At 36.2% G+C, this 13,699-nt stretch overlaps 1 pseudogene; it reads left to right on the top strand.

Annotated features, from left to right (window-relative positions):
- The first annotated feature begins 1,356 nt into the window (after positions 1 to 1,356).
- Positions 1,357 to 3,507, top strand: LOC126892561 (uncharacterized; annotated as a pseudogene).
- The last annotated feature ends 10,192 nt before the right edge of the window (positions 3,508 to 13,699 follow it).

Below are 13,699 nucleotides of genomic sequence, written 5' to 3'. Positions count from 1 at the left end.
GAGTACATATTTATACCTATTAAAAAATTTATACCACTTCGTAACGTTAAAAAAAATGTAGGGGCTCTTTCTAGGCTACCGACATAAGTTTTTGGGCTAAACTACGTTAGGATACTGATATGATAGTATAATCGATCTCAAATCTGGGGCAAAAAAATAATTTAGGTTGAAAAACAGTTGGACTAGCTAAAAAAAAAGTAAACTGTTTGGGAACAACTTAATGATAGGACTGGGGATGAAAAGAGACAGATTTGTAGCTTGGTACGTTGGGTGCTATTTGTAGCTCGACACTTTGGGCGCCATTTGTAGCAATTTCCAATGGAGCCGGAAGCAGGCTAAAAAAAATGAGTCGAGCTCCACACGTTGGGCGGCATTTGTAACAATTAGAAATGGGGTGGAAGAAGAGTTCTAGTAGGATGAATACTATTTCTTAAATAGAAAGGGGTCTGGAGAAAAATTAGGGGATATTTCTAAAAGCTACTTGCTGCGGCAGCTCATGGTTGTGCGGTGGCAGGTCATAGGTTCGTTTAAGGAACTAGGGAGTATCAACTACTATTACCAAATGAAATAAGAGTACTTACACAGATATCCTAGGGTGTTTACATAGAAATGATCCTGGATATATTTTGTTTGAGGGCGCCTTACCAAGAGTTTCTTTTATACAATCCAATATTTTCTTAATATGTATACTCTAAAATACTTTTAAATGTGTGGTTAAAATTTTGCTAATAGGTAGTTATAAATAAACAGGACAAATAAAATTACATATTTATTAAAAACTTTTCCTGTCAAACAAAACAAACATTAGAGTTTATAGGTTACATTGGCGATATTTACCTGTGACTAAAATATATCTACTTTCTATAAAATAGATGGTGCACCAAAAAATAAGCAAATTTATTGTTTATTGACTTGATATCTGACACATTTAAAATATCGTCGGTGAAAAGTGTAAACCTGCTATCTCCATTTGACCTAACTTTACAGGAGAGAGTAAAAACTTAATAAAAAAATTAAAGTAGCTTTTAGCAAGCAATGAAGTCATTTGATAACGAATATGCAAAAGGGCCGCATTTTGGAATACAAATAACATGAGAATGAGGAATTCACTGTTCATTTATTTAAAAAAAAGTAGAGATAGCAGGATTTCTTAACCAAAACTAGTCAAATGTTCGGGAGTTAGCAGCATGTGATGTAACATTCTATAGTTAGTCTGAATTGTTTATTTGTATTATTTTGTGTAAGATGTAAGTAGATGTATAAGAATAAAAACACAATAATATTTGTATGTTTAAAGGCGCATCCACATTATGCCATACCTTGCCGATCGGTATTGCCGATCGGCAAAACCGATTGGTGTCGCTGGTGTCCACACAATATTTGTAGTGTGTACGTAGCAGTTGTACAGTGTTGCGTGTCAATAATGAGTTCAGAAGAGGATGATATGATTCTTGCGGCTGCAGCTGTTGCAATAATTGCCTCTACTTCATATAAACGTGCCAAGAGGTTTTGGGTTCGCCCAAGCCTCAGAAGTCGTAATAGGTACAGTGCCACGGATCTTATGAAAGATTTGATTTCTGACGACGCAGATGAATTAAATTTGGAATATAGATGTGACGCAGGATTCAGAAATTTTTTTCGAATGACCAAAACAGATTTCCAAACATTATTAGATTTGATTGGACCTGTTATTTCAAGAAAAGATACGTCATTTAGAGCAGCAATTCCTGCCTCTGAACGACTTGCAGTTACGCTACGTTTTTTTGCCAGTGGAGATTCCTACCATTCTCTCATGTATACCTTCAAAATATCTAAGCAAACTATTTCAAAATGTGTTGCAGAGGTATGCAAAGCGCTCATAGATGCTCTTCAAGATTACGTAAAGGTAAGAAAAAATAACTATTCATCGTAGTTTGTTATATATTTAAAAATATAAGAAATTACAACGTCAATAAGAGAGTGTGAATGTCCTCATCTTGATTAATAGTAGAAGTTGATGTCGAACTCCGACCACTTAATGTATTGGGGTAATGTCCTGGAGATGGTATTGAATTATGGGCAACATTGAATGATTGCAGTGGATATGCTTGTGGAGTAGGTGGATGAGAATGATTTATGAAATGAGGATTATCGTATTTGCCCATTTCTGTATTAATTATATTCTGAACGGAAAATCTAGCAAATGGCGACACAATTTTTCGAAGCTTCATTGCAACTTGTTCACCAAACAATGAAAATTCATCCTTTTCAGCCCTTTTAGTAGTAATAGATCGCATAAGATTCACTGCCTCGTTTACAATTGGTAAATTAGTAGCCATACTTTTTCGACCACGGGACTTCACAATGTTAATTGAGTTTGATTTAGATTGAGATTGAGCTGTTGTTCCAACCTCATTTTCGGAACCATCAATGCTCTGTTCCCATACTTGTAGCGACTCTTCTCCATCGTCTGTTTCTACTTCTTGTGAATCTTCTTCCTTTCGTTTTCGTTTACCCTGAAACAAAATATTAATTTCTAAATTAATCCACTTTTTTGCTTTGCAATTTATAGTTCGTTCGTCTGTTTATGGTATGTAACTTTTATTTTCAGATGACTAAAACTAACGAAAGTTGGTACTTTATAGCCAAGCAGTTCAACGACAAATGGAATTTTCCAAATTGTGTCGGAGCTATGGACGGCAAACATATATCAATACAAGCTCCTATAAATTCAGGAACCGATTTTTTCAACTACAAGAGCTTCTTTAGCATTGTCTTGTTCGCTGTTATAGACGCAAATTATAATTTTATATATGCAAACGTGGGATGTTAGGGACGAATATCGGACGGGGGCGTATTCAACGATTCATATTTCAAAGAGTGCCTTGAAGAAAATACCCTAAACCTTCCACCTGCTTGTTCATTACTAGGACGAAGCACTGATGTTCCATTTGTTTTTGTGGCGGATGACGCATTCCCACTATCAACAAACATAATGAAGCCATTCGCAGGACATCAGGAAAAAGGTTCAAAAATAGAATATTCAACTATCGATTGAGCCGCGCAAGAAGAGTGTCAGAAAATGCTTTTGGCATTTTAAGTGCTGTTTTCCGAGTGCTTCGTAGGCCCATGTTGTTGGAACCAGAAACTGCAACGAACGTAGTTTTGGCCTTAATTCACCTACACAATTTCTTGCGAAAAAACACTTCAAGAAATCTTTACACTCCACCTGGAATGATTGATGTAGAATGTTCGGATACTGGAGCAATTAATCCTGGGCTTTGGAAACGAAATGCTTCCTCTAATGAATTGCTCAGTTTTGGCAGAAGGGCAAGAAGGAGTGGAGCTGCGGCACAAAATGTGAGAAACGAATTGGCCGAATTCTTCATTTCTCAAGAAGGAGCATTGCCTTTTCAATATGATAAATGAAATACGATATACCAATATGATTATATCAATATTTTCAAATTTATGTATAAATATGAACTCAATTATTAAGAATGAATAAAGTATCTACTACAGTGTAAATATGATATACATACCTCTGAATCTTGCGTTACAATAGGTTTATTCTTATCCTTCAGAAATTCCATTAACTTATACGCAAACCATTTACTTTTGTAAGTTTCTACGGTTCCATTACCACTTTTTTCTGAATCTTTCTCTTTTTTTACTTCCCGTGCAAAGTGACTTAAGAGATATCTAATCTTTTTTTCGATTTCCTCTTTCTCCATTCCAAAAGATACGCTTATTTCCAACAATGCATCGCGACGTTTGTTCCGGTCTTTATAATCTGCCAATCGGCTGTTCCACAGAACGGGGCGCTCATGATACATTTCAAGTAGGTTTTGTGTATTTTCTTCATTCCACTCCATTTCCCGAATAACAATAAAGCACACAATTATTGTGAATCGACAGGCCACGAGATGTCTTCGTGATCAATTGCACTGATCCCTCACTGAATGCCGACGAGGATTGCCTACAAAACGTACACACTACACTGATCGGTACGGTTCTCTTTCATCGAGACCGCCATCAATCGGGTTTGGAATCGGTTCGGCTTTCGGCCCCGAACCCAAGCCGCAATTGCGTCCGTACTACATGCGGCTTTGCCGATCGGCAATACCGATCGGCAAGGCATGGCATAATGTGGATGTGCCTTAATGTTCAATCAATTTTACAGATGTGGTATATTGTCATAGTAAGCATGGTAATCAGCTGGCAAAGTGCGTTTAATGCACTGCAAATCATTATATTTCCGGGTTGTTATGGGCAATTTATTTTCATGTAATTGTTTCAATTCGTCGAATTGCTTGTGGATAATATTAAATTTTCTCTGTGGCAAATTACTCCAAGGATGACTAAATTGCACTTTATAAAAAATATCGCCTTGAGGTGTATATTTTAGGGCTTTAATGTCTGTCACCTTTAAATCGCCCTTAACTCGCCCTGGTCGAATCGTCTTGTAAGTCATTACTTCAGTAAAATTTTTAAAGAATGTATGTTCCAAATACTTAACATTATATGGTTTCGGATTTTTTCGAGCCATCTTACAGTGCTGGACGTATTCTGCTGGCATGTTGATGACTTTATTACGTATACACTTTTCAATTGTAGAATGCATACTATCCGCTTCCATTTGAGTATGGCCAGGTTCCAAATATTTTTGTACAATTGTGATGTTATTATTGACAGCTAAATTTAGTAAAGCATTTGCCATAACGGCATTACGATTCTGGTAGGTGCAGCCATCAGTGTATAAAATTATTTTAGCGCCGTCATGTAGAGCACTTGGTATAACAGATTCTTTTAGAAAATATACCCAAATTGAAGCAAATTCTTCTGCATTTAAACCACCTTCAGTCTCATTCCACAGGAAACAGAATCCATCATGATTAATTAAATTATAGAAGCACAAGTTGTGAACTTGTAGTTTTGTTCTATAGTACAAAGTACTCACCTTCGATTTTGGTGCCAATAAAACCGCCTGCAAGTCTGCGGTGAAAACATAGGCCTCTTCTTCTTTATCCTTCTCCTTCTCCTGTCTAGCTTCCTGTTTTCTCGTTTGATGTGCCGTATATTCTGTTTCGGAAACACTTCCTACCTTAAAACCAGCACATTTTTCACATTCGTCTTTTTTTGGACGGAATAGAGAAATGTTACGCATGTCTAGAGCCTGGTTAAAATGTGTCCTGGAAAGCGGTTTTATATCCTGTTTCTGACAATGGTCTGCTACATAAAACTTATAAAGTGACTGTTTTGAGGACCATTCAGGCAGGAGGTACTTTCGAGACGACGAAGCTCGACAGTAATGAGATTCCATAACAGGTAATGCATCTAAAAAGGCATTTAGATGTTGTTTCTCTGCTTTAAATGGCTTTGCACGATTTTCATTCATTGCCGCTGGCTTTGGAGTACTTGAAATGTCCATATTTCCATTATGTTTCCAATTGAGAACTGTCCATCTTCCTAGGCATAATGTGTTCAAGTACATGGTTCTACAAACTCGTATATTAATATCGTTGATTCTGAGATGATAAAATAGTGACTGGGATCTTCTAGAAACCAGTGCATTTTTACGATTTCTGTGTCTTTGCGTAGGGGCGGCTGTGACTGTGTTATTTACATAAACTTTTCTCTCTCCCCACGTTAATTTCTTCCAGAAGTGTTCAAAAATACTTTTGCGTTTATCGTCCGTTACTTGTGTACATTTCAAAAGTGTTGATGCTTTATCGGTACAAGAACATCTTGTCTTCATCTGCCTAGCTTTCTTTTTTTTTTCATAAGCCCATTTTTTATCTACCTTTTGGCGACCCAAATATGCTTCACCTTTTTCTCGTCTATTTTTGTTCTGCTCACTAAACCAGTTGTTCTTATCTACTTGGAACCGCCTTTTTCTATTTTTACTTTTCTGAGGTAAACTTTCAGAATCTGAACTGGAGTCAGAATAGGGTACCAATTTGCCGCGGTGGCTTAAAATACCCATTGTATTTTCATTTTCACTTTCACTTGTAAGGCACACCTGTATTACTTTATCAGTTCTCTCGTTATTTTCTACGTATGGAACATCTATTACTTCAATGTCTATATTGTCAACAATAGCTAGATTTTCTGTAGAATAAGTTTCACTATTTTTTTCCAGGTCATTACTAGCTAATACTACTCCTGATAATGAAAAATTGCTGCTGGTCGAACTACTAGCGAGGCAGTAGATGTCTTCGGTATCAAAATTTGACGGTTCTTTCATTTTCTCTACCATTGATATAATCCTCTTTGAACGAGAGTTGAAAGACATCTATAAAATAAAAAATAAAGGTTGTAACAATCGTAAACATCTTAAAGCATAATATAATAACAAACATATTAGGAAACCCTTTCAACATAAAACATAAAAAACTTTATCTTCGATTTAAATATAAATAACAATAATGGAGATGAAGCGCCTGAACTAATAGCGCCAAAATTGTAAAACATGACGCCAATGAAAAAACGCGCCAATTTTCTTATTATGATTTAAAGCTAATTATTATTAAAATATTAAAGCTATTTATCTAACAAAAACAATTATGTAATACATTAAACATACATACCTTTAAATATTGGTAACAAAAGAACTTCCAAATAATAAAAAATCTAAACAAAACGTTAGCAAAATCACCCGGCGTGCTTGTAGTTTGTATGTTCTAACCAAACTACTGGAGATAGCAGTATTTCCGTGATAAGTTAAGAATGTGTTGAGTTAGCAGGAAATATTGAGGCGAATTAATTCGCTTATTAGAATTGTAATGGATATGGCATTTTTTACGATTATGTAGAGATCTTTTTCTCTTTTTAATTACGTCAAAATCACAAAATCACCCAAAAGTGGAGTTAGCAGGTTTACACTTTTCACACCGACGATATAGCATTTATATTATTAAAAAGAAAAAATGTTTATTTTTACTGAAACTTGAAAATAACAACTGTCAGTTACGTCACTTGTCAAATATCATTCCAAAAATATTTATGTCTCAATTAATTTTTATATGGTTAAATCACAATTTTGATTTAACAATCATTTTTATAATGATGGAAGCAAATATCTTTCTGATCCAATCAAAAGTTTACTTGTTATATTTTTATTTTTAAATTAAAAAAAAATTATTTATATTTATCAAAAAAAATTACTTTAATCTTTGAATCTAAATTTTTAATTAAAATAGTCACTATACCTTAAACTTTGAAAATATTCATCTGTCACAACATTACTTCACCATCGGAAAGTTTTGACAGATCACTCATACGTCACCATACGTCACTCGACGGATGACTGGAAAATTCCACTGGTATGGTGGATATGTAGGTATTATACCATAACAAACAGGAAAATGCTAATTTACCTCTAGTTTTCTAATCCAGGAAACTTAGGTTTAATCCATTACCATGTAACCATAACCAATATTATTATAACCAGCTATAAAGGTTTCATAACAGCTCACCGGCTTCACAAAGGACTAAATACGCCATACCATAAGTTTACAAAAGCGTATAAACCAAAAATTCACTAACCAACAGAACTGCTACACTATTAAATGATCAAACCATTAATTATCTTCACCAAAAGAACTTTAATATATCCCAAATTTAACTTGGAAATTCTTTTGTGGAACAAAAATATGCCGGTTAGAATCTAACTTTTTGACATGTTTATCGGTCAAAAACTATTTTGAGACTCCTCGTTCTTTGCAATACAATCTAAATCTTCCCATCGATGTCGAACTAAACTTCGGTTTTTCGTTCGTGGCAGCCAATCACGACTCACGATTTTTACTTGACATTTGAATAGGCCAATGATTGCTTTCTGGTTCTGTCATAATTCTAGAATATGATTATGACAAATACGCAGTTATACACAATACAAGAAGAATGCTTGGAAAATTACCTCCAACACGCATTTCTTCTAAGAATATAACAAGGTATTGTGAAACAGTTCATAGGCGGGTTATAAATTTTTATTTGACTTGAATTTCTATAAAGAACTGACAAAAATATTTGGATTTACTTAGAAACGGATTGTAAAAACTATATAAATTAATATATTTATATTTCCGCTGGTTTTATAAATGTTATAAGTCCAGGTGTGGAGTCTTCTACGTGCTTTTCATATCGCTGTGGCCGTTTTTGTTATCGTTATTTCTTGCGGTGCAGTTTGAACGTAATCTATGCAGATAATTTTTGTCTGTGTGACTAAAATAAGTGTTCCGTTAAAAAAATAATAATACGGGAGAGTGTACAATAATTTAAGTGATAAGAAAGTGTTCTTTGTTTAGTTTAAATATAAGGTTTAAACTATAATAGAGATATACGGTCTGGACTTCTTCAGCTGGTGTTTATTTTGGACAATGACGACGCAGTAAGTTTTTTTTTTAATTTAAATATACGGTTTAAATTAATCAGTTACTGGTTTAAATACAAGGTTTGACCTGTAAATTTGGAGACTATAAGTTATAAGTGTTTTTTTGTTTAGTTTAAATATAAGGTTTGGGCTAGATATTTATTTATTTGTTAATTTAAAAATACGTTTTAAATTAACTAAGTTATAAGTTTAAATAAAAGGTTTAAAATATACGGCTTAAATATACGGCTTAAATATACGGTTTAAACTATAACCATTCTATAACTTATAAGTCATGAGTAGATCCAGAAGTAGGTCCAAAAGATCTTATTCGTCAAGCAGTAGTGAGAGTTCTCGTGAGAGATATCGCAAGAGAAACACAATGCGAGAAACTGTGGAGAAATCATATACACCCAAGAGAATATCTAAATCTCAACACCCAAGACAAACTCGTGTGCGTTCCACAGTAAGATCTTCATCCTCTCGACGAGAAACGGAACGTCATTTACGAGATATGCCTGATGCTACACGAAGAATAGCCAAATTAGAAGCATTGGTGGAAAAGCTTTCCAGAAAAAGTGATGTTGTTCAACGGAACACTACTAGAGATACTGTTCGCAGCGATTGTATTCCAGAATTTTCCCCCGACAATCCAAACTTGTCTGCTTCAAAATGGCTAGACAAAGTCGATCAACTTAGAGAGATCAACGGATGGGATGATGTCTCTACTATATTCCATATGCAGTCAAGACTCGTCGGAATGGCAAAGTCCTGGTACCATAGTCTTGCCGAGTACAACCACACATGGAATGGCTGGAAAAGACTTATGTTAAAATCCTTCCCGGATCATAACGATTATGCTGCTTTGCTGAGGAAAATGTTGGACAGAAAGAAACATAAAGGCGAGACAATGGCAGTATATTACTTTGAAAAGATGGAGCTCCTCTGGAGTTGCCGTATTACAGGTAAAGAAGCTGTATCATGTCTCATTGATGGCTTGGATGAGAACGTAGTTCGAAATGGTGCACGTGCAGGACGGTACGAGTCTCCGGAGTCGCTGTATCAAGAGTATTTGTCAGCAATAAGAGAAGATCCTCAGGTGTTTAGAAAAGAAACATACAAAAACGAGTGTGGAAAGACGACACAGCCAAGCATGTCATCAAAGGTTGTGGAGGTGAGAAAGCAACAGCAAGGTAGCACAACAGTACAGCATGGTCGTCAAGCGTCAAATACCAGGTGTTACAATTGCGGTATCAGAGGACATGTTGAAGCGAAATGTTTCCGAGAAAAACTGGAATGCAAGCACTGCCATCTTCTGGGACATGACATCTCCAATTGTTTTAAATTGAAGTCAGGTAATCCCAAGACGACTGAAAGTGAGTACAAACCCTATTTACCAGTAACTAAAAATATCATGCGTTTCAATAATAATAAATCGATGTGCATGAATGAAAACAATTCTGCCGAGTATAATGCATGTTACTTTATTGATTGTGGTGTAAATGACCATATATTTAGGGGTTATGTTGATTCGGCTAGCAGTGCTGTTACTTTACGTTATAGCGAAGCCAAAATGTTGAATTTGGAGCTAAAACCTGTAAAAATAATGTTACGTGGTTACGGTGGTGGATGCGTTTTTGCAAACTTTGAGATTTGTATTGATTTACGTGTCGATTTAGCATTAGCTAGGGTTAGGACTTTAGTTGTCCCGGATGACACCCAACAGATACCTATTATAGTTGGACAGCCATTCATCAATAATGCAAACGTCATTATGACAGTACACGGCGAACAAGTCAGACTTTTTAACAAACACAAAGCGGATGTACGGGCTGTTGCAGCCATACCTTCTCGTAAAGTCACTTTATGGGCTAAAGAAACTACGGTTATACCTCCCCATCATTTAGGTCATATCGCACTACATAGTGATCAGCAGAGTGGCGACATTTTTGTTGACTTGCAGCATAGATCGTGGCCTTCTAAATTTCATGTCATTCCTCGTTGTATCCTAAATCTAGATGAAGACTCTCTTCTACCAATTTTCAATGGTTCGGAAGAACAAGTGGAGTATTTGAAAGGTGCCGTAGTCGCCAGAGGTTTCAATTGCCATGAAGTGCAAGATTTACCATATTTAGAGTGCTTAGCTACTTCTACTTCTATTATACGTAAATTGACATTTGAAGACGTCAATGTGAATGAAATGCTGAGTGCTGAATACACAGAACAATTACTGGATATTCTTAATCAATATCCCGAATGTTTTGCCAGCAGCATTGAGCAACTGGGTAAAAGTACCACCACGAAAATGAGCATAAAATTAGCCGACGACGTTCCTATAACATACAGACCCTATAGACTCTCGTACTCAGAACGAGGAAAAGTACGTGACGTAGTACAAGAACTTTTAGACAATGACATTACCCGTGAATCTAATTCACCATACGCAAGCCCGATACTACTAGTCAAAAAGAAAAATGGAGAAGTGAGGTTATGTGTTGACTACCGCGCACTAAATCGGAAAACAGCCAAGGACCGATATCCCCTACCTCGAATTGATGATCTTCTAGACCGCCTCAAGGGTTGTCATTGGTTTACTAGTTTGGATCTGGCAGCAGAATACCATCAAATCGCAGTAGAAGAGGACTCTATTGCTAAGACAGCATTTATTACTCCCGACGGTCATTATGAGTATCTACGCATGCCCTTCAGATTAGTCAATGCTCCAGCAGTTTTCCAAAGGACAATGAACGAGATTCTAGGCTCATTTCGTTTTACTACTGCTCTTGCTTACCTAGATGATATTCTCATACCATCGGCAAATGTCCAAGATGGTCTTAAAGGTTTAAAAACAGTGCTAGAACTGATTAAGGAGTCTGGCATGACACTAAGACTTCAAAAATGTTATTTTCTACAAAATACCATCTCATACTTGGGACACGAGATATCCGGAGAGGGTATACAGCCTGGAAAGGAAAAGATAATGGCAGTGTCAAACTTTCCTACTCCCACCAACGTTCACCAGGTCCGCCAGTTTCTGGGTCTCAGCAGCTATTTTCGCAAGTTTATCAGAAATTTCGCAGCTATTGCAAAGCCACTTTCTAATCTGACGAAAAAGGATATCACATTTAACTGGTCGGCTGATGAAGAACATGCATTCGTTGATCTCAAAGCAAAACTAACTTCAAGGCCACTTCTGGCGATATACGATCGCGAGGCAGTTACGGAACTTCACACAGATGCTAGTAAAATAGGAATCGGAGGCATCCTACTACAAGTGCAACCAAATGGAGAATTAAAGCCGATACAATATTTTAGCAGGTCAACTACCAAAGAAGAACAAAACTACCACTCCTATGAGCTAGAAACGCTAGCCGTGGTTAATTCGCTGAAAAAGTTCAGAGTATATTTGTTAGGTATTCAATTTAAGGTTGTCACCGATTGTAATGCGTTGCGTGCTACACTAAGTAAACGTAATCTGATTCCAAGGATTGGTAGATGGTAGTTGTCTACTCAAGAATTTGATTTTGAAGTCGAATACCGTGCTGGCTCAAAAATGAACCTTGTCGATGCCCTAAGCAGGAATCCTGTTGTGACCAATGAAGAATATGATGAGCTGCCAATCCTACATGTAAATATAAGTGAGGATGATTGGGTACTTTTTGCACAACTTACCGACAACCGCTGTAAAATTTTACACAAAATCTTGTCTGGAGTACCCACTAGCACAGACGAACGAAAGGTTCATCAGGAGTACGTTCTAAAAGATAATAGGGAGTTTTTGTGCACACAAATACGTAAACGTAACGCATCTTTTTGACATATACGCTTGCGCATTAATGGTTGAACTCCCGTATCGCGATACGTATTACCTAAGGTTACGGGCTGGTACGTTAGGTTCATACGCATCCCTATCGAGCCGAAAGTCACCGAATGCACACGAGGATCTTGCCCGATTACCTACCAAATGAACATTTCATCAGCGTACTACCTGTTTATAAACATTTTAAGGTTATATTGGTTATTGGTTTAGTCTATTTGAGTAAAATTATTCTGTGTTTGTAATTGGAAATTGGAGCTTCATAATAGATTTAAAATTTTATTGTTTTTAAGTTGTCTATTAATAAAGCAAAACAAACAAATCTTGTATTAATTTAAGAAATACAGTGATCACCACAATTAATAACATAGATAAACAAATGACCTAGTTTCAGTAAAATTGTCAAATAAATATTACCACACTATTTACATTATACCTACTGGAATTCTGATGTAGGTATACAATAATTTACAACTAAAAAGTAGGTATAAACAAAAATAAAACAATTTTAACCTAAGGAAAAATAATATTTTTATATTTAAATAGAAGCAATTAAAACCATACAATTTCATCATTCATTTATCTTTTTTTACATTTGTATATTAATTGTATATTGTGTGAACATTGTTTTATTTTTTTAAATGTCAACGGAATTTAAAAATGACTTTACGATTTGCTTTACGTTACGTTAAGGCAGTTACAAAAACTACCTATTTTAACATTCATCCTCTACGACACGTTAGTTGCTTTACGTATACGGAGATGCGTACGTTACGTAGCAACAAAAACTCCCTAATAGAATTTATAGAAAAACACCCAAAGGAAGACGTTGGGTGGTACCCAAGGCAGCAGGAAAGAATATTTTAACCTACTACCATGATGGTGCAGGCCATTTCGGGTTGGATAAGACCTTGGAGGCTATTCAGAAAAGATACTGGTTTCCTGCAATGCGAAATTATACGAAGAACTATATCTCGTGTTGTTTAGGTTGCCTATACAATAAGAAACCATACGGTAAACCGACTGGTAGTCTAAACCCAATAGAGAAAAGGGCAATACCAATGGATACAATCCATTTGGATCATCTGGGCCCCTTCACGAAGAGCAGAAGAAAGAACAGCTATGTTATCGTGGCTGTGATTGGATTCACGAAGTTCACCTTTATGAAAGCTGTGCCCAATACAAGTACGAATCCTGTAATAAAATTTCTAAATGAAATTATAGATATTTTTGGTGTTCCACGGCGCATAATCTCGGATAGAGGCACTGCATATACAAGCCAGACTTTCAAAAGCTTTTGCGCTAGCCTCGGAATAAAACACGTTTTATGTGCCACCGCTACTCCAAGGGCAAACGGCCAAGTAGAGCGGATGAATCGCGTCATTCTTAATGCTCTGACTGCAACAGTCGAAATCGAAGAGCGTTGGGATGAAGTGGTTAGCAAGGTTCGGTGGGGAATAAACTCAACAGTTTGTTCTACTACCGGCATTACGAGGTGTTCCTAGGTTATCGGCCTAGAGGCATAAATG

Source organism: Diabrotica virgifera, chromosome 9 (genome assembly GCF_917563875.1).
Source record: "Diabrotica virgifera virgifera chromosome 9, PGI_DIABVI_V3a".
NCBI lineage: Eukaryota > Metazoa > Arthropoda > Insecta > Coleoptera > Chrysomelidae > Diabrotica > Diabrotica virgifera.
Note: the sequence above shows the minus strand (reverse complement) of the source record. Positions and strands in the feature narration are given on the sequence as shown.